Raw genomic sequence first — 26355 nt, forward strand, 5'->3', positions numbered from 1 at the left:
AAACACTTACATAGTGTAGCGCTTGCCTTACATAGAAACCACTGTGTGCGAGTGTGTGCGCGTGTGTGAGATCTGGGCCTCTAGCCAGACAACAGTTGGGCTAACTGCCTCATGTGGGCTTACCACTGAGGCTAACACTGATATGGCTATTGTGGCTACTGAACTGGGCCCTATCTGAACTACAGCTTAAAATCTGAGCATTAGCATAGTGACAGTTACTTCATCTACCTGTGACATTATTGGTGTAATTAATGCCAATATCTATTCATAAAGATTTAGCATGGTCTGATTGTTTAAAAAATGATCAAATCCATGTCAAAATTATGATATTAGTATAAAAAGAGAGATCTCATTGTGTTTTATGAGATGAGAAATTGAACCAAAAGAGTGTCAAGAAGCACAGCATGTTATCATGAGTAAATGCCATGTAGCTTTTCAGCTAGAAGAGCTCGACACAGAGACAGACAGACAGAGAGAGAACAGAGAGGCCTGTGCCGTGCCCATCCTCATATTGGCCCAGTGCCAGGCCTGCTCCAACAGCGGAAGAGAGAGAACGGGAGGGTGCTGTGAACGTGTGTGGATATGTGTGTGTGTGTGTGTGTGTGTGTGTGTGTGAGAGAGAGGGGGCAAACATTCCCCTGGCAGGATCCCCGGGACCCGGCGGAGGGCAGGGTTCAGCCGCTGAAGGAGAGGCTGCGTGCCCGGCAGTCAATTAGCGGCTTGCATTTACACAACAAATGGAGCTCCCACGGTTCCTCTAGCGCTCACACGCGCGCACACACCACTTATGAGTGTATCCACTCAGCGCTCATCAGCACACGCCAACGCAAGGTCAGAGAGATGGGGAGGAAGGGGGAGAGAGGGAGAATAAGAGAGAGAGAGCAAGAGGCCAGCTATCTGCTGAAGTGGTACTCCACAAATACTAACTCATTGGCTGTATCAGAAACACAAGCAGGGCCACGGTGAGCACAAAGTAACAAAATCTCTCCTGCTGAACTCTGCAGCTGTGATACAGACATGGATACTTAGGAAAAGGGAGATCTGAATTACACTAAAATGCTGAAACAACTAGTTGATTGACAGAAAAATGCAACACAAATTGGTTGACTGATTAATTGTTATGAAATAATTTATTAAATAAAAATGTATGAACCATAATACCAAATATGTTCTGGCTCCAGCTTCTCCAACTTGCTGCTTCTCTCTGTTGTAAACTGAATATCTTCAGATTTTTTCTGTTGAACACAAAACAAGCAATTCAATATTGAAGGCTCTTTGCCTATTTTTTGACATTGCATTGCTTTAGAGCGCCACCACCGGCTCACCCCACAACCTTATATTAGCCGTCTCTGCTAGCCTTGATAAGCACAATCTGGTCTTGTGGTCACTGTGGTTCTCTTTTGGTGCTTTGAAATGTAAAATGGAAATTGTTTGAAAACTACCTCAGCAGGAACAGCCAGCATCATGCATCAGGGCACACCTAATGAATCCAAAGCAAAAATTCACTTAGCGAGTTGTTAATTTGTGCATTGGCAGCAGTCAAATATTAAGTCTGTATGATTAGTCACAGAGTAAAGCTGTTGTGAGGCTGCTGACCAGCAAACCAACACTCAGCTTGCTGGGGGTTAGACACAGAGAGGTGAAGAAACAGGAAATAAAGAAAGAAGAAAACACTGAAGAGAGACAGTCAGGCAGAAAATACAGGGCATGAGTGACATATCCCTTTCAAACACTTAGCCTCACCCAGAAACCTTGTGGAAAATTGCCATGTCAGGGTGGCGTGTGAACAGGAGCTGAAGTCAATACTGTTGACTCAATAAAGTTGATCGGGCAATACCCCTGTGAGGACCCGTTGAAATTCCCTTCAGTCTTTCTTTGCAATACAAGCGTGAAAAAGAAATACACAAAATTTCCAGGCCAAGCATGCATGAGGTTATTATACTTCCATGTATGGTGAGAAAAGCTATACCAAGAGACACAGCAACAACTCCTCAATCTGCTCACAACAAGCTCTTTTGAGAACAGGAGATTTGAAATGTTAGGAAAACCTTAGTAGAGACCACTTGTGACATCTTGTGAGGCTTCATGTAATCTGAGACATCCTAACTACATGTTTGAGTGTAAAATGACCCAAACATGTTGTTCCTCTTGTCCAATGAACCTGCTCATGAAAAAGAGTCATCTTTGGTATTGTAACTACTTCAGATGACACCAACTTTGTTGCCTCTCAGCCACAAATCCCCCTCTTCTTTATTTTCCCAGAGAAGCAGAACTTGTTGCATTGACTTTTCACATGGTGACCACATAAAGAACTCTTTGAGTTGGTCTACACTCATGTTATAACCACTTTGATGGTGGTTGTGTGATGAAACATGATAATCCTGTTAAGTGCACAAAATTATACAAGCTCTTTCAAAATTGTGCTATAGTAGTAATGAGTATAAAGCTGCAGCAGAGGACCTTGGTCTTGGTGTGAATGAAAACTACAGTGTATTTTACCTGTGTATTTAAATGGTAAATATAAATGGTGGAACACACATTGACCAGGCATTCAAGATCTATACCATAAACTTGATACTTGGGGACTTCTGGGTGTAGAAGTTTTAAGACATTCAGATGAGAACTGCCCTGTCTGCAGACAACATAGCCATATGTGTGTGAAACGTACACTCAGTGTGCGTGCATGGTACAGAGCTTCGCAGTCACAGTGGAAGCGGCCCATGGGTAGGAATATATACTGTTGTTGATGAGGTTGTGTGAGTTTGGAGTGTGTGTACGACTCATCATCAGCAGGTCGGCTTCCTAATGTGTGCGTCTCTGCCCATTCGCCACCCTCTACCCACTCTGTTCATTCATCTCTTTGCCTATACATCAATCTATCAGAGACAATTATTGGTAAAACGAGACCAGTGGTAAGTGGATGAGAGGTGACCTGTGCCATACAGCAATCAAACCCCAACCACTCTCTCTCTCTCTCTCTCCTCCTGTCACCCTCCCTTTCCCTCTCCCTCCAGCTGTGCTCTGAATAGGCCCTTAAATCACTCGGCCCGGGCCCTTTGATTGGTTGACCTCTCTGCATGATTAAACAGCCATTTTCATCATGTCCTCCATAGGAGAGTGACAGAATGAGAAAGGGGGAGAGGGCAGGAGAGACAGGCACACTGATAAGGGAGGTGAGCGAGTCCAACCAAGTCCACCACCTCTCCACACTGATCATGACAGACATTTGGATCAGAGGAGGGAGAGGCTGAATCTTCAGAAAGTGCAAATTGTTGCGAATAGCACCTCAAAGTACAACACACACTGGGAGCTCCAGTAGACATAGCTGGCATACCTCAACGCTGACCGTGATGGACAAGAATAGCAGAATAGCAAAAATCAGACGTGACGGGCTAGGGCGGGGTGATATAACCTAAAATCTATGATCAATTCAAACTCAAAATAACATTGTTTAACTTAAGTTTAATAACTAATTTATCAGTTGGGAGCTTAATTTGTGTAAAAGCATTGGTGCCTACACAAATTACAAAAGACAGAGTAAACAACAAACAAGTACAGCTTAGCTAGTGTAAAACAGGTTAAGATAGTAAGTGTACTTAAAATAGTCCATAGATAGTAATAAATAGTAATTGTAAATATCACGACTGTCACATTTGTTGATAACAAATGTAAAGATAACCATTTTAATACATATGATCTTTTTAAGTTTGTCCTCACTAATTATACTTTGACTGGCCTAGACTGTAAGCTGATTGATTGGTTAAAGTTCAGGTTAGATGTCACTGTTATTATGGCCCGCTATTGTCAATTTCATTACGCTGGACACGGAAAATGTATTAAAATTCGGTTGCGGGTAAATTTTGGTCAGTAAGAAAGTGATGATATTCAGTGGATCTGGTTTATAGCCCAGCCCTACAGCAAGCAACATTATTCAGCGCAATGAATATAAATGACAGTTTAGGATTTAGAGACAGCGTTATTATCCTGAGTGGCCAGCAGTGAGAGAGCAGAAAGCATGAGGTACAATTTATGCATCTCACTATTTTATGTTCCCCTTGAATCATGCAGGTGGTCAGGAAATTGCTCAAGAGCACTTCAATAGAGACTGAGTTGTTTGTATCACACTGTAATGTGGGGTAGCTAACATGTCACAGGGTCGCAATCATCATTGCTGTGACCAGCAGACCTCAACAATAATTCCATGAAATCACTGGTCTAAAGAGCGGGAGAGTTTAATTTCCTCCTCTTCCCTGAAACCAAACTTCTCGTCCAATAAAATCGCCACCCCCTCATAACATCTGTTTGGCTTCCAAATAAAAAGCCGTAAAGCCAGTATGGCGGGGTGGCGCAAGCAACAGCAGCTGTTCCAGTGCTGTATTCAGTCCTTAATTAAAGTTTGACTCAGCTTCTCTGAGTTTTTGTCATCCTCCTTTCTCCACATTCTCTCTTATTCTCCACCCTGCCTTGCACACAAGAGCTTCGCTCTACAACAACATCATTATTCTTTGCTGCGAGCTGCCTTTTTGCTGTTCTGAGTTAGCTAGTGCTGCCAAGTTCCCTCCCTCACTTCTCTGTTGTCTTCTTCTTTTCCCTCAGCTGTTTCTGGCCGAGGTGCAAACTCTGGCATCATTTTGTTCAGATTTCTCCCATCCCGCCCTTTCAAAAATCTAAACGCTCAAGGCTTTTATGTTGATGCAGCTACAAGCAGACTGGGAGACGGGCTACTTCTGAAAATGTGTCTGTGCTGCGGCCAAGTTTGACTGCAGCACTGATTGCCGAGGGCAGGATGAGGTGTGCCTCTTGAATGAGCTAAAAACAGCTTGTGCCTTGGGATGGGGATCGAGAACCGGTTCTAAATTGTCCGAACCATCAGAGTGGTATGCCTCAGAGCTTATCAATTCCTTATATCGACGCATGTTTTTTTGACAGTTACGCGTTGCAAAACGATGATGTGAAGCTTGTGCGTCTTCACTGCTGGAAACTTGCAACAAGAAGGAGTTGTGGCAGAGAGGAAGAAAAGGTACAAAGCGTAGCTTCATTTCACGAAGAAATGACAGTACTTGTTGGTAAAGTCAAGTTAGGGTGGAAACACCAACAATACGATCACCTATGAACACCTTCTACACAACATGGGCGTAAATTCCAGGAATGCCATGTATTTGACAATTGCCAACTGAGCAGCACGTCTGTTACTAAGAGGAAATACCCAAGTTATAATAAGGTGGGCCCAGCAGATTTTTTTCTTTGACTAAGAAAACCAAAATGTAGAACAGTGAAGCTTTCAAGGCACCTTCGTGGCTCACCTGGTAGAGCGTGTACCACAGAGGCTCAGTCCTAACCGCAGCCACCATGGGTTCGAATCTGACCCACAGCCCTTTGCTACATGTCATTCCTCTCTTTCCCTGACTTTCCTGTCTATCTCTCACTGTCCTATCAGAATAATAAAGGCCAAAAAGTGAAGCTTTTACACACTGGAGTCACAGAATTGATAATAGTATTGATGTCAATGAAATCTATCATTTCCTATCCCTACTTGCGCCATGTTTTGGGAATAGCAATGACTCTGAAATGCTTTAGTAGTTTAGGAGAAAGAAAACTCTCATATGAACTGACTCTAAAATATGCTTCAGTTGGATGATGTCTTTGATAGGAAAATGCAACCTTTTCTGCTCAGTTTATCTGTTCTAAAAATAAATTATTGGTTTTATTCCATTGTTTTCAAGCTAATTTTTTAGTGTTGCCTCAAGCACCGGTTGGACAAATACTTTCTGCCATGTGTCAGAGGGCAGGCAGAGAGAGTCTGCTGGTGCAACAGGGGCCATGTCACGCTGATCTCAAGAGCCAAATGAGGTCACACTCGGATAACAATGGAGAGTCGAGCCAATCAACTAAACAGCCACATTCCTCCACATGCAATGGAAACCAAGGAAATCACAGACCTTGGTGAGGCAGAGAGAGGAGACAGCCCCAAGAGAAAGACTTGGAGAGAAAGGAAGCAACTCCTCCCAGCTGCCACGCATCACCACATCACACCAGTCACAAGTTACACACCCCATTTCATTTGGAATGCAGTGGCCCGACAAGAGCTGAATGGTATCGCTGACACATTCCTTCATGTTTGCTGGCTGCTTCATCACATGCTCGGCCTCCTTATCTGCCCCAGAAAATCTACCAGCTGAGTGAACAGACTCGCTGGGGCAAACTCAAAAACAGTCAAAAACAAGTGGTGGGCAACACCTGAAGATTTTCTTCACTACCCTGACTCTCTTCACGTGGGAGCTGCCATGCCGCTGACCTATGTGACTGCTCCTGGTAGGGGGAGAGAAGGCCAGGGTCAGAGGTCACCGAGCACAACTGGAGCCGTCATGGGATGGCAATGTGTAGTTCGTACTCACACCCACCTAAATGCCCCATCCTTATGATGCAGTAGTAGCTCAGAGGTTCACCCCTGGCTGGGCAAAAAGCAACAAGAGGGCCCTGGCAATAAAACCTCCATTGCCCCTCTCCACCTTTAAAGTAGGGATCAGTCTAACCTTTGACCTGCCCCTGTCCCACCCCTCCTTCTATTCTGCAGGCGTCCTCCTCCTCCTGCTCTTCTTCTGTTTCTGGTTACAATCAACACCCCACCCCCTTCACGGCGGTCCACTATTGTCTGGTCTGGAGTACTTATTCCCAGAGTCCCTCTGCTCAGCTTGCCTCTGCACTGCAGGGGGTCGGGGAGGGAGAGGAGACTTAAAAGCACCCCCGAGACTCACGTTGTTGCAGTGTGGAGGTAACCGTGGTCTGCTAAAAGAATTAGGCCGAGCAGCCACCAATGTTATTCACCACATGCCGTCGAGTGGTTTTCCCCTTAACAAGCTATGTAAGGGAGGAAAGGGAGGAAAAGGGAGGGAAACTGGTTTTATGGTCCTCGAGCACATGTTTCCACTGAGGGAGTTGAAGAAAAACAACTTGTCTTTCTTGAGCATCCCAAAACTTTTGTCTAAAGTTATTCAATGTTAGAACAAGGTCGCCCAAGCTGTTCAGCAACGTCTATAAGGAGGTTGTAAGGCAAGAGTGAAGCAATGATATGCAAAAGTAAGGCCTTTAAACCTCATTTGACGGGGGCACTTTTGCAGTTGGCTGCCTCTGAAATGTCAGTGTTATCATTAGCCTGTTAACCTCACAAACCTTTGGAAAGTATTTGCATTGATTTGCAAGAGGTTAGGGTAGTATTACTGGGTAACTGTAGCGGCGGTGAATAGAGAAAAGTCCCTTGTACATGTGTCTACGGTCGACATGCTATGCAGTGGCACAATGCCAACACACAATGGAGGCCAGACTCGGCGGGCTACTCATCACTTCTCCCTCTTTAACCCTTTGAGACGAGCACAAAAGAAGGACCTGACAAAGAGGCTTTGGAAAGAAAAGGAGGTAGGAGAGGGAGGAGGTGTAGGATATTCTATGCTGCTTAAGAGGAATTTCAGGCTACATTTGTTATTTGACAACTTGAATGCTCCACCGTAAGCACGGCGAAATGGGTACCAGGAGTCCAAACTTCAAATTTCTTATACAAGGACAAAAATACGGCAGTAGAGTAAGTAGACATGTTCTTACTACAAAGCCTAAAAGGCTTGCACTACTATTTATGTTCCAGTTTTCGTCAAAATAATATTTCTGTGGTTCTTTGGGGTGTCTGTTACTAACAGCAATCATTTGTCATGTGGGCTACAGTTTCAAATAAGCTAATACTGCTTTGAGTCAGAGCTCAGAAAAGTTTTGAGCTGGCCCGAAAACCTGACAGGTCCCACTTGGCCCCACTGAAGAAAAGTGGCTAGTGAGAGTTAAACGTGGGGAGGTGAGAGGCTGGGAAGTGCTCCACAGTGATTTAGGGCTAAAGCTACTCAAAATCTACCCTTCTTTTTGCAGCTGAAGTGGGATCGCTTGGTGGATTTAAGAAGGCTAACTGCCCTTTCTGCTACTCTGAAAAACGAAAATGTTTTTTTCCTTTATTGACTGATTTTCAGTGAAGTGTCTGCCTACCTAAGACCTCACCACACACGCACACAGACACACACACACACAGACACACACACACACACACCAAACTAGCCAGAAGCACCAGCCCACATCTAAAGAGTGCCAGGCACTCAGGGGAAAAAATGAGTGGTAAACAAAATGAATAAAAGAGCACTTATCTCCATCTGGTAAACACACAGGCAGGTGCTGACATCAGAGTGTGTGGTTTATGAGCCATGGAGCGCGTGTCCATGTCTGAGTGTGCGCACACACAAACACAAGCCAGAGTGCAACTAAGGGAAAAGAGAGTGAGAGTGATCCTACCTGTGTCCTACACGCATATTCACACACTTTCTCAATGTCCACCACTGCCTCGGGGGCGACACCACCATACTGTTGACCTCTCTAGAATGAGTTGCCCTTCCTTCCGCTAACATGGGGGTTGCTGCTGGCGAGCCCTCAACATAGCCACAGTAAAGGGGCCAGACAGGCAGCCAGCTGATTTATAGGATAGCCTATGGCCATGCGTTCCCTGGGCAAGTGGCTCTCTTCAAAGCCCCGCCTTCTATTAGTCTTATTTACAGAGCTGGGGAGTAGAGACCGCCTGAATTATTTAAGATTCCCCTTGGTAAATACAACAGAAAGCAGGAGGGTGGGTGGGTGTGTGTGTGTGTGTGTGTGTGTGTGTGTGTGTGTGTGTGTGGGGAAGAAGGGAGGATGAAGGATGGAAGACAGGAATAAAGTGGCAGAGAGGGGAGAAAAAAGAAGTGAGCAATTATGAGTTGTTGCACCATTAACATTAATCACAACAATAAATGGCTGTGTAAATTCTCCCGTTTCATCTCCTCCACGGTGGAGAGTGTTACCTTACATTAAACATGAGGAGTCACCGTACTCACACACTCACAAACACATTCAGATAGCATCCTGTGTACCATCCTCCTGTATACAGTGTGCACATCAACAAATGCACTGCTTATCTCAATGCAAATACATGCACAGGCACACACCCACAGTGCGCTGTCTCCTCTCTCGCACAGTGGTTCTCATTAACAAGCCAAACATGCCTGAAGAGGCAGACAGACTCCAGTGAGCACAGTAAACAACCAGTAGGCTCCCTCATCTAAACTGAGACTATCTCAGCATCAGCAACACACACTTTCTGCTGATGATACTGACAGGCTGGGCTAGACACAATCCATTCAAAGATCTGCTGTTTTCCATTGAACCAGTGGGAGTTGGTGTGCTTAACTCAAAGGAAACTTAGGAAGACAGAAAATGGGTGTGGGTGATGGCCATGACTCCAAACATCTGCTATATCAAAAAAACAACTAAATATTATAATGTGACACATGACACATTTTGAGTTCTTACCAGTTTTGACAATCTCTAAGAGACTAAACTGAGCAATCAGTTAAAAATTATTTTCACCCAGATTTTATCTCCCAAACCCCCATAATTTACAGTACTTGATGTCCTCTTAAGATGGACAGAGCGCAGAAACTACTCACAGTAATAAAAAGATGTAGAGAAACCACAAATGAGCTGATGTTTATAACGTTTTAGTTAAAAAAAAATAAGAAGTTGCATTAACTTTTGTCCAAATAAACTCTTAAATTTTTAATGACAGGGACAATAATGAGCTTTAACTATAGCGTACCATTAAACAGCTGTCTATGGCCTCAAGGTAAATTTAATTTGGAAGCAATCTGAGACCGTTTCTGCTGAGCTCCACAGTAGTAACAGTAAGCGTCTTGTCTTTTTAGAATACACACTGTACAGAAACTAAGCAAGAGGAAGAAGACAAGATATACATGACTGACCAGTATAACAGAAAGTACTAGGTGAAACCTACCCTGCTGTGAGCAGAGCTTAAAGATGACAGGTATAGGTGTTGTCTAATGTTACAGGAAGGAACTGTGACTTCCTGGTCGACAGCAGACCCCAGCTCTTCCTCACAGGAGGAAATGCAACAAGAGCCATTTTTTTATGTCCATGCAAATCGGGGACCCAAGCAGCCTGTCTGAGTCAGTGTCTGAGGGGAAATGGACAGAATGCTGACAAGAGCATTAGCATGCCAGGGAGGAAACCTCATATGCTATGGCTGTGCCCACAAGTGGCGGACGCAGTGGGATTTCTTCACAAGGCCACCAGGTCAGAAGTGGAACCGGGGTCAATGCTGCATGTTTGGACCTTCAGGCAGAATCTTCATTCTGGCTGTAACTCAATCTCAGTGGTGATGTGCCAGGGGGCAGAGGGTCAAATAAAACCATTGACAATGTTTCTTTGGTTTGGTTGAGAGCCCATTCGACAAATTATGAGATTGTCAATTTGACTTAAAAAGAAAATAGATCCAGTGCAGTGCTGCCGTCAATAAAATTAAGTGCCCGCAAAATGGTGAACTGGAGAATTTCTTCGTGCCCTACTTAAGTCAATCTTGTCGCTCTGCTTTACATTTCAACCAAACTAATCAACAGCCTTTTGAACAAAAGGAGACCATGTAAATTCTGTTCCCCAACAGGCAGCACACACTACAGCGGAGACGGAGCTTATTTTCAATTTGCAGCCAGATTAGCAGGCATGTTTTTGATACCGTCAGAATGGCAGAGATTTTTTTATTCCGAATCGTCTTGAGTGAGTGGCCTTTTTAGTGCCTGCTTCAAAAAGCATCCCCCGTACCCAAGCAGCTGTCACTTTCAGCAGGCACTGTGGAGGACGGAAGCGGGGGAGGGGTCCTTTGAAGGAATGGTTAAAAGTGGGCGATAAAAATAAACTGGGAGAGAGGAGAAAATTAATTATACATAACAGACAGTTCACTTGGATGAGCACAACGGAGACAGAGAAACTAAGGCTGCTTCGCTCAGAGAAAAAAAAAAAGCCATTTTCTAGCTCAGGAAATTTCTGCTCTGCCACCACAGTGGTCATATTTATTTGGCGACATCTGAAGTGAGGGATGCAACAAGGAATCTTTTTAAAGAAGGTCAAGGCATCAAACAATACAGGCCGAGCTTTCATTTCAAATTCTCCACACTGACTCTCACTTCATGCATCTTCCCTAATTCAGGCAGTTTTTAGGGACCAAAATAAAGCTGCCAGCCCTGAGCGCACCCTCCTTCTTAAAACTGTGATGAAGCTTGCAGATAGCTCAGCCTGTCTTTAAATTTGCTTCTGATTGGCGCTGATGAGGGTTTATGCTGCTGGCTCACCTGCAAACTCACCTTTTGATATGATTCGTAATGCACCAGCACATTGCAGTTCAACACCGCCCACTGACTCTCAATCCCAGCTTCTTATTCGGGCCAAATGGAGGTCATTCCTATTTGAGCAGTCAGTCAAGACAGGCCCGCCAGGTATTGGCGAGTGAGTTTATTTCATATTAAGCTTGTCGGCTGGAGAGGTGTTAGCACCATGAGAGCTGTGGGTGTGTGTCTCTGGATGTGTGTGTACAACAGCAGGGCCTTCGGGTAGAGCCCTGCTGCTGGTCCCTCTTTAGTGCGTTTTAATATAGCTGCTGCTGCTGCGTTGCTCCTCGCCTCAGGGCGCCTCACAAACCCCAGAGAGACCAAGTGAAAACACTCAAATACAGGGAGAGATGATGGGACAAGGTTCAGGAAGAGATGGAGAGATGACAACATGAAGAAACAGGAGAGGATGCGACTAAAGCAAGAAAAGAGCAACACAGAGGAAGTATAAACAGAGGTGTTAAAAAAGAGCAAGAGACAGAGAAGCACAGATTGAATGAAATGCACTCGGAGCAGAGCGCCAGCAACACAGCTAACCTCTTTAGCAAGACTGACACAAATGAAAACTTATGTAATAAAAACATGCCATCTCCACCAGCTATGATATGAAAGAAGATATTGCATTACAGCGCCGCAGTGCCAAGGAAGCCTTCAATCACGTATGGGAGAATGAGTTCAGACCAAGGCATACCCAACACTCTTCAACATTACCCTTGCATTGGTTTGGTAGGGGATCATCTTTCACTAGTAGTAAATGCTTCTTCCTGCACTAAGGAGCAGCAACAGATAGGCACTGCCAAGTTAAGACCAGTTGTAGTGGAGAACTGTTTGAAAAAAAGACAAATTGGGGATTTTAGATCACTGAATATTGTGCCAGGGAGTCCAGACAGACAGACAGACAGACAGACAGAGAGAGAGAGAGAGAGAGAGAGAGAGAGAGAGAGAGAGAGAGAGAGAGAGGATGAGGGAAGAGTGAGGAGGGCCTTACATGTGTATGGTCTCTTCTCTAGAGAGGAAAACAGAGATGGAGGGAGGAAAGAACCAGCCAGGAAGACCCAGAGAGGAAGCAAGAACGAGGGAGACGGATCAGAAAAATGAAATTAAGAAAAAGGTGGTGAGGAAGGAGGGAGGTAGACGCAGACTACGGTGGGAGGAGGATGGGGAGAGAAAGCCTGAGTGGCAGCATAAGTCTGGAGGCAGGAAGAACGGCACAGGAGCGGAGGCAAAGAGAGAAGGCGAGAAGAGGAAATGCCGAAAGATGAGGTTGTCACACAGCTTTAAAATGTCGAACAGTAAGGGAAACTGGAAAAGGAGCTGGATTTTGCAGTCTAGCCACACACACACTGCACACCGCGAGTGTGAACACAGTCCATATATCGGCTCGCTGCATGAAAGCAATGAATCACAGTACAGTATACCCTGAAGAATAGTGTTATGCTCTGAAAGCCTTTTCACATATATAAACAATTTCAGTCACCCAGTGAAGTAGTTTTTCACTCCGACTGAGAAAGTCCCATGTGTGCTTCAAGGAATTTCATTCAAACCCACTCCTTTAATTCCTTTTTCCTAAAACCCTTCATCAGTTTGTGCACTAAAACTAAATATTTAGGGCTGGTCTTACAGCGCTAACTCACAATTTAATTCTCACTTGAGCAGAGCTCTTCTGCTTTGTCATCCATCTACAATCTAATTAGACCTTAAATATGCGGCTCACTGAAAAGTCCAGAGGAATGCGACGGGGGGCAAGCCACACAAAGGCAGGACCAGAGGGGTGCAAAGTGCACATGTCAGCTCGAATTCCAAAGTTTGGACATCACAGATTTACCCTTCACGGCAGCAGACAGGCCGGGCAGGGCAGACTTTCAAAATTCATGACACTGCTGGTTTATTGTGGGGCAGATCTGTATCATAATTAGGTAAGATTGAGGCAAATTGGTTGTAATTTTCTGGCTGGGTTGCCAGCTTTCATGTAAAATGCCATGCAAGGTCACAGTTTTGCAAAAAAAAATGTTTTTCTGAATAACTCAGCTTTATAAAGGTGGGAACTTTTTGACACCATGAAGTAATAATCATCTGGGCAAAATAGTTTCTCACAGATTTTCCCCAGTATCATTGTGACTCATGTCAGATAACAATGTGTGATTTTTGGACATCTCTGAAATATCCTTATTAATCACTTGGAGATTTTTTCACAGCCACCTATAAGATTTTGTAATTTCAGGAATGTGCAAGCTAGATAAATAAAAAGAAGAATGTGATTATGTAGCCCTTGCAAAAAGACAAGTGGTCACTATGTTTGGTTACATTAGTGCCATTCTTCGCTGTCAGTCACACACTGTAAAATAAAGCTTGTTTTGACTGAACAGGTTAGGTGCCCTTCTGTTGTATGGTTGGTTACATGTCAGCCCGCGTGTGGTTGAATGATTTAAAGCTGTGACTGGGCAGCACCTCTTAAACAAACACTCATGTCATGGTTCAAATCCCACATCATTTACATGTGAATGCTGGTCATCGCATTGAACTGTCAATAAGAAGCTGCTGCTTGACTGAACTGAGGCAAAATTGGGTCGTGTCAGTTATAATGAAGAGTTACCACATTAGTCACATAACGCCTGTGCCTTATAGGGGTGTTCAAGTGGTGCAATAGTAGATTAAAAAAACACCAATCACTGCCAGCAGGTTTTTATCAACTGTCTAAATTGCACTGCAGAAACAGTGAAGGACTCCTACTTGAATATTAAATAAAAATTTTTGAGTCCATAGGCTTCATAGTCGGGCCCCACTCCCCCTCCTTTCTCTCCAAAAAGGTTAAAATTATGTCTAAGCCCCTGCTCCTCTAATATGATTCATGAATACATGTTTAAAATGGGCTCCAAATGAATTCACGTAGCGTGCGGGGGTCGGGGTGGGTAGTCTAATTTGGTTAACCAGGATTTGATTAAAAAAAAAAAAAAAAGAACTGAGGAGAATCCGATAGAGCAATGAGAGCATTTTCAATAGCTGACAACCAATGCGCACTCAACACACCCACAGACAGCCCTCACCACTCCATCCATGCTCAGATGGGGAATTCAATTGCTGTCGAATAACAAAGCTTACAAATTGCCTCTCATTCGTTAGCAGATTAACGCTCTTTTCACACCACACCAACACAATTTCTAATTATTTCAAAGCTAATAAGGGAATCGATTTCTTTTAAAGCAAGCACCACCACCACCACCCCCCACCCCAAGAGAAATCCAACACAACTCCTCCCTTAGGTCCATTTAAGAAAGCCGGGGCAATGTCCATTCAAATATGAGGAAATTAACAAGCATGAAGGCAAATGTGTATAATAAAGCCATGCAGCCTACTCCAGTCTCCCCGGACTATTTATCCAGGCGACAGTGAGTGTCAGCTCCGCGAATACCTGTAATTATGTATGGTGGTGGTGGCATTCCTCCTCTGAGGCAATGCAACAGCCACCCTGAGCCAGATAAGCCTGCTAGCCGGTCTGTGTCACCCAACACGGGTCCAGGAGCTTTCTATTAGTACAACACTCCAGATATGACAGCAAAATGAAGCTTTTCCAGGTCAGAAAAAGTCCTTTCTTACTGCAGCCGACGTTTCTCCAACCAGCCAAAAACTCACCTCACACTGCACCAAATCCGAGGTTACTTGCAAAAAAACACACCAACCTTTCCTTAGTTTCAGGCGCCAGGTGCTCCGCGCAACATAATTAAGAAAAACAAAAATAAAAATGCCCAATTTAAATGTAGTTAGCAAGCTAAAGAAAGCCTCGTTCGGCGCCCAAAATATCCGCAGTTTTAGTTTAGTATGGATCAATCCGACTGGTTGGTCACACCGGGGCGCACATTCAACACACGGCTCACAGAAACACAAGCCTTCACACACCAACACACCTAAAATAACTGGATGTTAGCGCTACTCTTGCCTTATCTTCCCCATGCCCCCTTTTTTCGCGACTGGGTTTGGTTTGGAGCCTAAAAAGCTCTTCAAACTCGTGGGGGAAACCAGACGCCGAAAGTGGAGGAGACATATGGAGAGAAACGGGAGGGGGGAAAACACAACGACAAACTCACCACACGGAGCAACGGAAAGAAAAAAAATGTAACCTAAATATTTCTCAGCCGGCTCCACCAAAAAAAAAACCCCGCTCCTTCCACACGAAGAGAACAAAAAACCCTTCGCCAGAGTTTTCGTGGTACTTACAGATTCAAGTGACCCGTAGGCTCGATATCCTCGCCATGGTTTTAAATTCCAAAACTTGGGGACATTTCCACTCTAGTCACGGAGTGGAGGTGCTCTCTCTCCGACAGCTCCCTGCGTGTGAATGGAGAGGAGAGGAATGCAGCTCCGGTTCTAGGTGGAGGGCGGAGGGGGAGAGGGACGGAGGGAGGGAGGAGGCGCTCTGATGCTGCAGTACCTCACTGAGCCGATAGAGGGCGCCCACGGACCGACTCCCGGTGTGACTGGCACATGGGAGGGAGCCCTTACATTACATTAATATTTGAAGTAATCGCATTTGCCACACTTTTAAACGTTAATTTATATCATCTTGTACTTAATTGTATTTTATTTTACCTCTGTAAATCCGTTTTCATCTTTTTATGGAATTTATTCATTATTTGACATCCTCTATATTTCTTGCAGTCATGTTCTTACTTGTATCGTAATGACCTCTTGTCATATTCTGTATACATATAAATGAAATATAAATAAAGTTCATTAAACATTTAAAAAGCATCATTGTGTCCCCAGTTCAAAATTAAAATCAGGGAAAGAACCGACTCAACCTCACTGTTGCAATCTGATTACTTTCATTAGCTTTGTCATATTTTAGGTATAATAGTTCTTGACAGGCAAGAGAAAAAGGCAAAATACAAGGTCAGGAAATGTCATTTTTGTCATTACATACACAAACAATTTTTCTGCTGTGCCACATTTTGACACAGAACACCTGATGCTATTTAAAAGGCCTCCTGGGCGTCTCACATTCACTGTAAAAAATACTCCCAGAAGTGATATTTTAATTTTACAGGGAAATCTGTCACCAGAATGTCAACAAAAATTAAGCCAGCATAACAGAGTGCAACTGTATAATCACGGTTAAGTAAACAGAACATTCTTTCAAATAGAGTATTCTTTAACTACTCAATACTACCTCAGGGCCAAATTCAAAAGTATACATAGATCTTGTTAAAGTGTAGTACCACTCCTACAACTACAACTGATCTCAAAATCATCATTAAATTACATTTTAAAGCATCTTTCTGACTCAATGCTTGGACAACAGACAAGGTTACATAAGAAGTGGACAACAGCAAAAGAAAACATTGGCAGTATTGTGTGGGGGCTACAAGGCAGTGGTGGTGGGAAAGGGCAAAGGGCAACAGCAAATATTTGCAGGACAACTGAGTGACATTAATAGTAAGTAGACACAGCCTGTAGCCTCAACATGGTGCAGCACAGTGAACACCTGCAGGGTATATCTATAGCAGAAAATATCTAAAGCTAAATTTACAGTGAATTGTGTTTAAAATAGAAAATACCCTGGGAGACAGGTTTGGTTGCGAGCTCAACAAACTTAGGCGGGCTCCTAATTAAATGAGGAGGCCCCTGGCCTGCCTGTCGCGTCCCATCAGCTGACACATTCACACCGACTAACTTACACTGAGTGACACTCTGATGACAGATTTTGGATACAAGCTGTGCCCGCAAGGCTTTCCAGCCAATTTTAATTCTTACTCTTTTCTTATGATATGCAACCTCAGGACAACAAAAGTGACTTTGAAAGCTGAATTTCAATATTCATCACACAGTCAGTGAATATCAAAGGCTTGTGCAAAGTGTGTTTTGGGCACTGTTCCATGATGTCTCTGCAGCGAGGAAGCTTTTGGGATAACTGAGTTATTCAAACAGGCAGCTCAGGTTACCAATTGCACTCAGGAGAGCAGAGAGCAAGATCTGGCACTAACCACACCACCTGGCCCCATGCGCTGTGTGTGAGAGTGTGTGTGTGTGTTTCATAGAGGTAGGGAGTAGTAGTGTGTATTTTTGATTGAGAAAGATAAAGACATTTGTGTGTGTGTTCTATGAATAAAAGAGCAGCTGAATTTTAGCGCTTGCCGGAAAATTTCCCCTGAGTCTATCACACCACCCAGCTTTCAATGGTTTGTAAAAGCCCACTGTCTGCCATTAGAAATGGTTGGTTTGGCCATAGTAATACTAAGAGATTAGCCTCACTTACCATGTGAAAGGCCTCTGGACAAAGCCATTCCCCTATCTCACACTTAAACACTAGCACATTGATTAGCTCTTAGGTAGTGTCCAACCAGTTTCATTTCAGGCCTATACTGTAGATTCTCATGGGAATATTTTCATGTAGAATGAAACTCAGTACAACATTAGCTCTATGTAAACCAGGACCAAAAGACCACATGCAAAACGAGCAGCTATTCCTTTTCGTTGAAACACACGCTGTTTGTTGAGTAATACTAGTAAGTCTTGTGTCATAATACAGTCAAAATAAATATAGTGGACCTTACAGATGCTTAAATAAAAAACTTCTCCCTTTCTATACTTTTACCTGAAGTGTACAGCGAAAAGTTGTTTTGCATACAATGCTCAGTGATGTTTTTTTTTTTTTTTTTAATGAGCCAGATTAATCTTTGCTGTCATGATTTGACTAGACAGTGCACAGGCCGAGCAGCTTGGGCTGAAAGCACAGAGAATATTAAATAAATTTACGCATGGCTGTTTGGTGGTTTGCTGCTGTTTTGCTCTCTATTTGCTTTTTTTTCTTTCTTTCTTTTTTTTTTTTAAATTCATGCACTATTAATGGGCCTGTGTTTGGCAAGAAGAACAAACATTTTAAGTGAGCAGAGAGATACAAGAACTGACTGATCATGGAGAGAAAAGACTCCCAGTTGTCCTTGAAAACACACACAGAAAGAATACACGAACCTGCATTCGTGCAGATACACATACTGTACATACAGTTCTGTGCAAACACACTGAAACAACTCAGCAAGGATGTGTGCATTGTTACTGTGCAAGGCAAACAGACCCACACAGTTTTTCTATCTACACTGTCTGAATGTTAAAAAAAAGCATAGAGATAAATATTAAAATGATCACAGTCTCATACACTGACACTACCTGGTGTTTCCAGTCAAAAAAAAAGAAAACATATCAATTAATAATAATGAGCGCTAAAAACAAACCAGAAACTTTATGTCTTAAACCTCCAAACCTGAAAGATGATCAGTGTTTGTTCTTTCCCAGTAGTAAATGCTATCTCTGTCAGTGCCCATGAAACAGGATCCTTCAAACTTAAGAGGAAAAAGGAAAAAAAAAAAAAACATCTGATCTCTGCCAATTAGGTGAAACTAATCAGATTTGAGTCAGTGGGTGAAGTGCAGCTTTGGTGGCCTTGTAACCTGAGGTGGCACAGCTCTGTCTAAACAGGTAATGAGCCATTAATTGGCTAACAACAAGATGGCTGACTGTTAGGTCGCACAATCACAGGATATCATCGGGCTAAACCTGTCTGATCTGTTTGTACAGTCGCACCAATCTCATTTCAGCTCTCAGGATCCTCGGCCATTATGGAACCACGCCATCTGTGCATGCCACCACCAGATAAGGACAGGCAGAAACTTCTTGAAATACCTGTTTGAAACTAGAGTGCGCTGCAAGTCAAAACACTCATGCTGTCGGTTCTTTTAAGGTTTGCTGAGACCATGATAAGATATTTGAAGTGTTAAGTAAGTACAAGCTAATTTCATGATTCTGACCTAAATGTGGTATGGGATGTGTACACATCTATCTCTCTATGTGTCTACAGCATAAACAAAGAATGCAATATGAATCACATAGTAACAATATGATGGACAATAACAAAGCAGGATAAGTGGTAACCTGTGCTGGTAAATCCAAATTAAACTGTATTGTTATCAAAATATATTAAGGTATTATACTTGTCTTAGGCCTACATCACTTTATTGTAGATGTATAGTCCAGTCATACATGGAGTGGCTGGTAATTCCATATCATCAATTATCAAATGGTTCCAAGCAAACTCTGTTTCTTTTTTACACACATGATGTTTTTATCTGATGTAACGCAACATGGTTCATTGCACCAAACATCAGTCTGTTCTATCAGCCTATTTGTGATTATTTGCCTACATTTGCCATACATCTGCATTATGACACACATGACACACAACATTTTAAAGAAATATTTGCATTAACATGATGATTTCTCAGACCAATCCACATTATACATGGTGAATGCACTGTAGTAGTTGGTGCATGCTTTAAATATGTTTTTCAATATGAACAAACAACTTTCTCTGTACCTGTAAATATAAAATGCCTGTGAAAAATTCAAAAGCTTTCATGAAGTGTCTGTACTGTAAGTTAAATCTCTTTGGTATTCTTTCAGCTGGTGACAAAGAGAATTGAATCAGACATTTATTTATGTGCAACATGTTGCACAGAATTAGTGTTGAATATGTAAAAAACATTAAAGTAAATCACAGAATCGTATCCTATCTCAGCACATGGGCTCATTAGCAAAGGCACTGATCAAACAGTAACATAAGGAGAACTCAAGTCATTAGAGGATTGAGCAACCTGGGGTTGGTGGGGGTTAAAATGTTTATGCATTTGAAAGTTATGCATATGTTACATGTTTGAAAGTGTAATGTCTTAAGTGAGGCGATATGAGTTCAGAATATTTCCCTTCCTTACCTTAATTATTCATTCAGAGTGTATTTCAGTTGTGGAAAACCTTAAGAGACTCTGGAGACTTGTTCTTTAAATTGCTGCAACCTTATAGGCAGGCTCATTGGCTATGATTTAATGTGCATCTTTTCATAGACCTCAATTATCAATTAACTGTAAGTATACACCACTGGGAATATTCTCAGTCATGTCCGCCACATTAACATCCATTAGAAGTGAATCACCTGTCTGCACTGGAGCTCCTCAGCCTCTGAATGTTTTCCTCTTGGCTGCGATCTGTCATACTGGGAGGAAAAGGACTAGTGAGATAATAATTTGCAGTTGCTCGTGAATCTTCTTGAGGTGCTCACAAGTCTCAGGTTTAAAGGCTTTGATCACTCTGAAAGACTGAAAACTGATTTCTCTAATAATGAATGTGACAGTACAGCACAACCACTGTGAAAATACAGAAAATTTGTGATGTAATTTTTCCTCCAGAAACATATGCTGGAGGTCTGGTGTAAATTTAACAACACCTCAGATCTTTGCATCAAAAACTATGTTGTATAATTGCAGTGGGAAACAGAAGTTCACCGATCCATTAAGCTTCTCTGAGTCATTTAGCAACATATGTTCTATGCTGTATATAATTGCTAGTATGACTTTGATATTACATGAAGAGCACAATATGATTAGAAGCATGTTGTGCCAGGAAGCCCCCCTTGTAAGGCGTTACACTTCAAAGACAACACTGTCAATTTTCCAGGTGCTGTGTGTTGAGTCAGGCTAACAGTAAGCTACTTTTATGCTAAGCTAGTTAGCAGCTTAGATTTCCCTCCTCTTGTCCAACTCTTTTTTAGGAAGCTTGAAAGAACATACCTAGGTATTTGGCGTGGAAATTTTTGAAGCACCCAATCATAATTAAAATCTAGGTGAGGAGAACAGAACCTAATTAGTTACAAACAGCCTCTTTGTGTCGTTTCTCGGCTGCCATCAAACACTTAATGTGGCCTTTCTTTGCCGGCTCTGATGTGTGCGCCTTGGGGTGTGCATGGTGGGGAGACTGGCAAGCACCAGCCTTTTGATTGAACGTGACACATTTCATTATGATCAAAAATTACAGGAACTTGTGTCGTGACTTTCTTTTGATAGTGGCAATTTTTTTTTTCTTCACTTCACGGGCATGAGATCTGGAGGACAACGAGGAGGGAAGGGGAAAGAGAAGGGAAGAAAGGGGAGCTTTGATGATTCTAGCTGTACAACTCACTGCTGTTTTTGAAAATGTCCTTTAAGAGTTTAGCTCTCTTTAAACTGCAATACTACCATTCTGCTCTGTGTGTGGGGCTTGACATAATATTAAAGCATATGGCTTAAAAAATGATCAGAAAACTATCTTCCTCCACATGTCAAAAATTTATTTATACCGCGAAACAATGTTTCTGTTAACAGTGCAAGATGTCAGCTGGCATGAATGAAGCAGCAGGGTCATAGATACTTTTATCTTTTATGTGACAGCTCAACTATTGGATGGACTGCAGTGACGTTTAGTACAGAAATCCATGGTGTCCATAGGATGAATTGATACTCTGACCACCAGTTACATCAGCGATTTAAGATTTCAGTTTGTCCACTACTTTTGGTTTATGACCAAAACCTTCAAAGCTCATGACATTCTCCTCAGCCTCAGTTATACTTTGTGCTAGCTAAACCATAAATCAAGATGGTAAACACGATAAACATAGATGCTTAGCACCAGTGTCAGCATAGTCTCTGTGAGCATGTTAGCATGCTGTAGATGTGTGCTCTTTTGTCATGAATGATGAAATTTAGTTTTATGCTTTATCGCATTTTTAAAGGAAGAGGCTAAATATGAGAATTATTTTTAGCAAGAAAATATTTTTTTTTAATATGAGAAATATGTACTGTAGCAGGTTACAATGAAATCCCTGATTTGCCCTTGAATCCTTTGACCTTTTTTAATGCTTTCTGACACATAAGAACACTTTCATCATCAGCGCTGAGCTTGGATCAGCTTAGCCTCTTACGTCATGAGGAATGAGACAGTCAGGGGACCGTCTCAGTGATTTCAAATCAGCACTCAGTCACAGACTTGATATATTTTGGTCCAGACTTTTTCCTGGGTACCTGTGGGAGACAATGTGTCAAAACATCTACTTCTGACTGCCTACTTTGTCTAGCTCATTTTAAACTGGGGGCCTTATGCCAAGCCTGTGCCCATGCCAGGTTTTAGGTCTCGGTGACAGTAACAGTTTTAGTCATATCTTGGCAGGTATGCTTATGCCGAGGGTTTTACTTAGCAGGAAGTTTGGGTTTTGGCTGGTGTTATATTAACAGGATCTGTCATCTCAGCTGGGCCCAGAGCTGAAATAAGATCTCACACAACTCTCTGCCTAACAGTGATGGATCATATTGCCCCTTGACCACTGAGAACTTGCAGAACAATACCAAAACCCAAGACATGCATTACAGTTCATAAGTGAAATGTTGCACCTGAGTCTAATGATTCATTTTTCAGATGCCATCACCATTTTGGAGCTTCTTTGCAATGATTAAGCACTGAGTTGAGTTCTTACTGAAAAACAAAAACAGAGAATGTTGTCACAAAGATTTTCCTCCAAATTACCTGCAGTTTCATCATCTCCCGGTAGCTGAAGCTTTTGTCATCGACAGTGTCACTGTACACACAGTTTCTGTGTCGTTTAGCTTCCTCCAGCACTGTAAAGCTCGGCCCCATCTTGCCCCTGACAGAGGAGCTTGTCACCCTCACACAGTAATTATACCAGAGCTGATGTCTCCTCTTTCCATTGAATTATTGAGAAGGTGGAGAGGACAAAAGATCCCATGTAGAGAGACAGCACTGTTCACATCCCACTGGCCTCAGGGTAAAAACCCAGAAACAGGCCACCCAGAGATGACACCGCTGAGACTTTCTTTTCCTGCAGCCAACATACTTTAGGTCACCTAAAACGTTATCAATCAGTGTTAAACCAGTTCAGTGCATCTGTGACAGTATTTTCAAAAATACATTCTAAAAACAGAATTATTTGCATGTTCATTTCATGTCACATTTTGAATTACTCCTCGTCTGACTGAGAGAAAAAAAAAAAACTTGGGAAATGTGGACATTGAGATTTCAATTATGCACACAAGCCTCTTTGTATGTATGCAAGACTTCCAGGATAGAGTGCCAGCTTATGCAGGATGTGTTTTACACCCCTTTGGCAACTTTAAACTACAGAGGCAAAAGTGATTTCTAATCTGTGGTGCCAAGAGAAACAGTGGGCCCCTTGAAAAACAGCTGCAACACAATAAATATCAGCCATGGTGAAACAAGATGAGAGTTCCTGTTCTTTTAGGATTGATAATACAAATGTCAGTGCAGCAACCAAATCCCTTTCAGACTGATGTCATTACACAGGAAATCCTGACCACACGTCTGTCAAAACACAGCCTATGCTTGTGCAAAGTCTGTAGCAGAGTCGACAGCAGATATGTATGTAGCACATTTCAAGAAATGCACAGTAACCAATCACAGCTGCCCGTGTGTCAGCAAACACTCTTTCTCTTGTCACAGGAGTCTTGTTTCAGGATCTAAATGAGACTTATTTTACTATAAGAAAAGTCAGTGTGTTGGTTTGTGAAAAGCTGATGCTTCATTCACATCAATAATTTTACTGTAGCTCTGGCAGTTGGCTCTTGATCCATAAATCAGTCTTTGTTTTCTAGCTCTCCATTGAACAGTCCAAGGTCAGAGAATAATGCGCTCTGTTGCTCATGGGTGGATTTTCCTCTCAGGTAACCTAAGCTGGCTTGGATCCTAAACCAGGGGAAAGACTTAAAGGAAAAATAACAGTGATGTGAGTGAACTCAGTTTCCTAGTAAATGTGCCCAGAGAATAATGTTACAATATCAGCCACAGACAAAAACAAACCTTTCACCTTGTTCCTCTTCACACCTCACCTCTACATGTCTTCATTGCCATGGCATCATGAGGGTTGTAGTTCATGCACAGCTCTCCTCCATCCTGCCTCCTCCCTGTATGTGAGTTATGATTTATCGCTCATTTTAAGTGAATGTTGTGCTTATGAAGCTGCAGAGCAGAGGGAAATGAAATCACTCAAAAGATTCTCTGGACAAATAAACAGGCGGTGACACATTGAGTGAATGACTCACGAGAAGAACTTCTGTCTGACAAGATCATCACTGTGGCGCAAGAGAAGTGACTTTTGAGTTAATGAATATAAAACACAATGAGCTTTTTGTGTTGTATTTGAAGCAATAGAACACAAACTGAAATGTCTGAAACACTCATCATTTCTGATCGCTGCAGCATCTCTCACAGCCAGCTAGTCAAGCTTTAAATGACACATTTTATGAAAACATTTTATGGTTGGGAGGATCTTGTTTTCCTTCAACTGAGGGGGTCACACAGTGTCACTCTCAACGTTTCTTATGTAATCCACAGAAGGGATCTTACATAATCTATTCTATGCTAAGACCTTGAGGTAGGATTGTGCTCGAGGGCCTGATATAACTTGTTTACCTGAGGATTTTTTAGTATTTCTTTGGACCCACACACACACACACACACACACACACACACAGAACACACACACACACACACACACACACACACACACACACACACACACACACACACACACCCGCACGCGAAAAAAAAAAAAAAAAATTCTCCTTTTCACTCCAAGCTGTCATCCACACAGGAAACCTATTACAGAGAGAAAAGGTGACATGTAGGAGTAGCCCAGGACGGCTGGCCTCAGTTCAGTGCCTCTGTCTGCAGCCCTGACAGAGTAGCGAGTGGCCCTCACTCAGAGCTGTCTTGGACTCAGTCAGCCAAGCACAGCTCAAACCTGCAAAACAACACGATATGCTAGGATGCTAAGATGCGCCTGGCAGTGCAATTTTGCTCCTAGAGGAGGTGGAGGGACAGGGAGTTATTTAAATGCTAAACAATGCAACCTGTCGCTGTAACTCCAGACAGCTTCCTGATGACTTCCTGGTTGGATTGGTCGTACAGGATGTGATGCGTGAGGCCAAAATGATAAAAAAAAAAAAAGTGGGGAAATCCTCTGAGGCTGCAGGACCGCACAGGGTCATTTTATTGATTCAGTGCATGTAACCAAAAAGAAGACTGTGAAGCTATTATATCTGAAATTCATCTGAGCAATTACAAATCTGTGCAAATTTCAGATGTGGACTCATTAACATAGTAAAAATCAATAATAATGTCTGGACAACATTTAATGGAGAACAATAGGCTAGTAAAGGCAGAAAATACATATAATATTTTGATAAACAATAGACTCAAAATAAACTATTGCAGTATTGCTAAGACTAGTAAATGTGTTTGATATCTGATGTTTAAGCTTAACGTTTGACCTAAAATTCAGCATATATAGCAGCAGCCGACCAACATGATTTATAACTTGAACAGCTAGAGCAAGGTGATGATCATTAGATATAACAGCCATTCTGTGATATAACACAGAGCACAATTAATGCTGTCTCTGCACAACTTCATCAAATATGACATACAGCTTGGTGCCATATGGAGGATGAAAAAAAGAGTACATGCTGTAAAAATAGGAAGCTTAATCAAAGTTCATTAGCTGATGTGACAGCTAATGGAAGGAGAAAAATGTAGCCCTCGATGGATAGAGACTCAGAGCATTTTCTATCATTTGAGTTTTAAAGCTTTATCTCCCGTGACAGCTGCGCAACACCATAAATGTTATATCTTAACACATGTTTAGAGTACACGGAACTAAAATTTAACATTAAGATTTCACTAAATGGGACTTACTTTACTTCTTTTTTTTTTTATTCAAAGCTGCATCGATAAATATTTTTTACGTAAAAATGGATCACATGACTTCGTATAATGTGAAAGGTAAGAAAGCCAAAGAGAATCATCAGCTCATTCTGTAGTTTTAGTATCTTTCAGATCATTGTTTTGGTTTTACAGCATGCAACTTTACTGTTTTGATTCACTCTCAAAGATCTCATCTGCAGCATTTACAGCAGCAGGCAGCAGTTTTCAGTGAGAAAGGTCTGATAAACCCACGGTACACTACCAGCCCAGAACAAACAGCAGACAGAAAAAGTTACTGAGTAGCTGGTGAACATAGTGAAGCATTTAGCAGCTATAGAGCCAAATATTTCCCTCAGGAAATGTCCAGAGTCAAAACTCTTCAGCTACCACTCACTCCCAGTCCTCAGATAGACCAAACACAGCTGACTGTAAATTTTTACAGTTGGTACAGAATCATTTTTTAAATCTTATTTTTTGCCAATTGCTGTCAAACTTTTTTGCAAGTGTCACCATGGCCATTTCATCA

The sequence above is a fragment of the Seriola dumerili genome, unplaced genomic scaffold (genome assembly GCF_002260705.1).
Source record: "Seriola dumerili isolate Sdu_G_001 unplaced genomic scaffold, Sdu_1.0 BDQW01000088.1, whole genome shotgun sequence".
Classification (NCBI taxonomy): domain Eukaryota; kingdom Metazoa; phylum Chordata; class Actinopteri; order Carangiformes; family Carangidae; genus Seriola; species Seriola dumerili.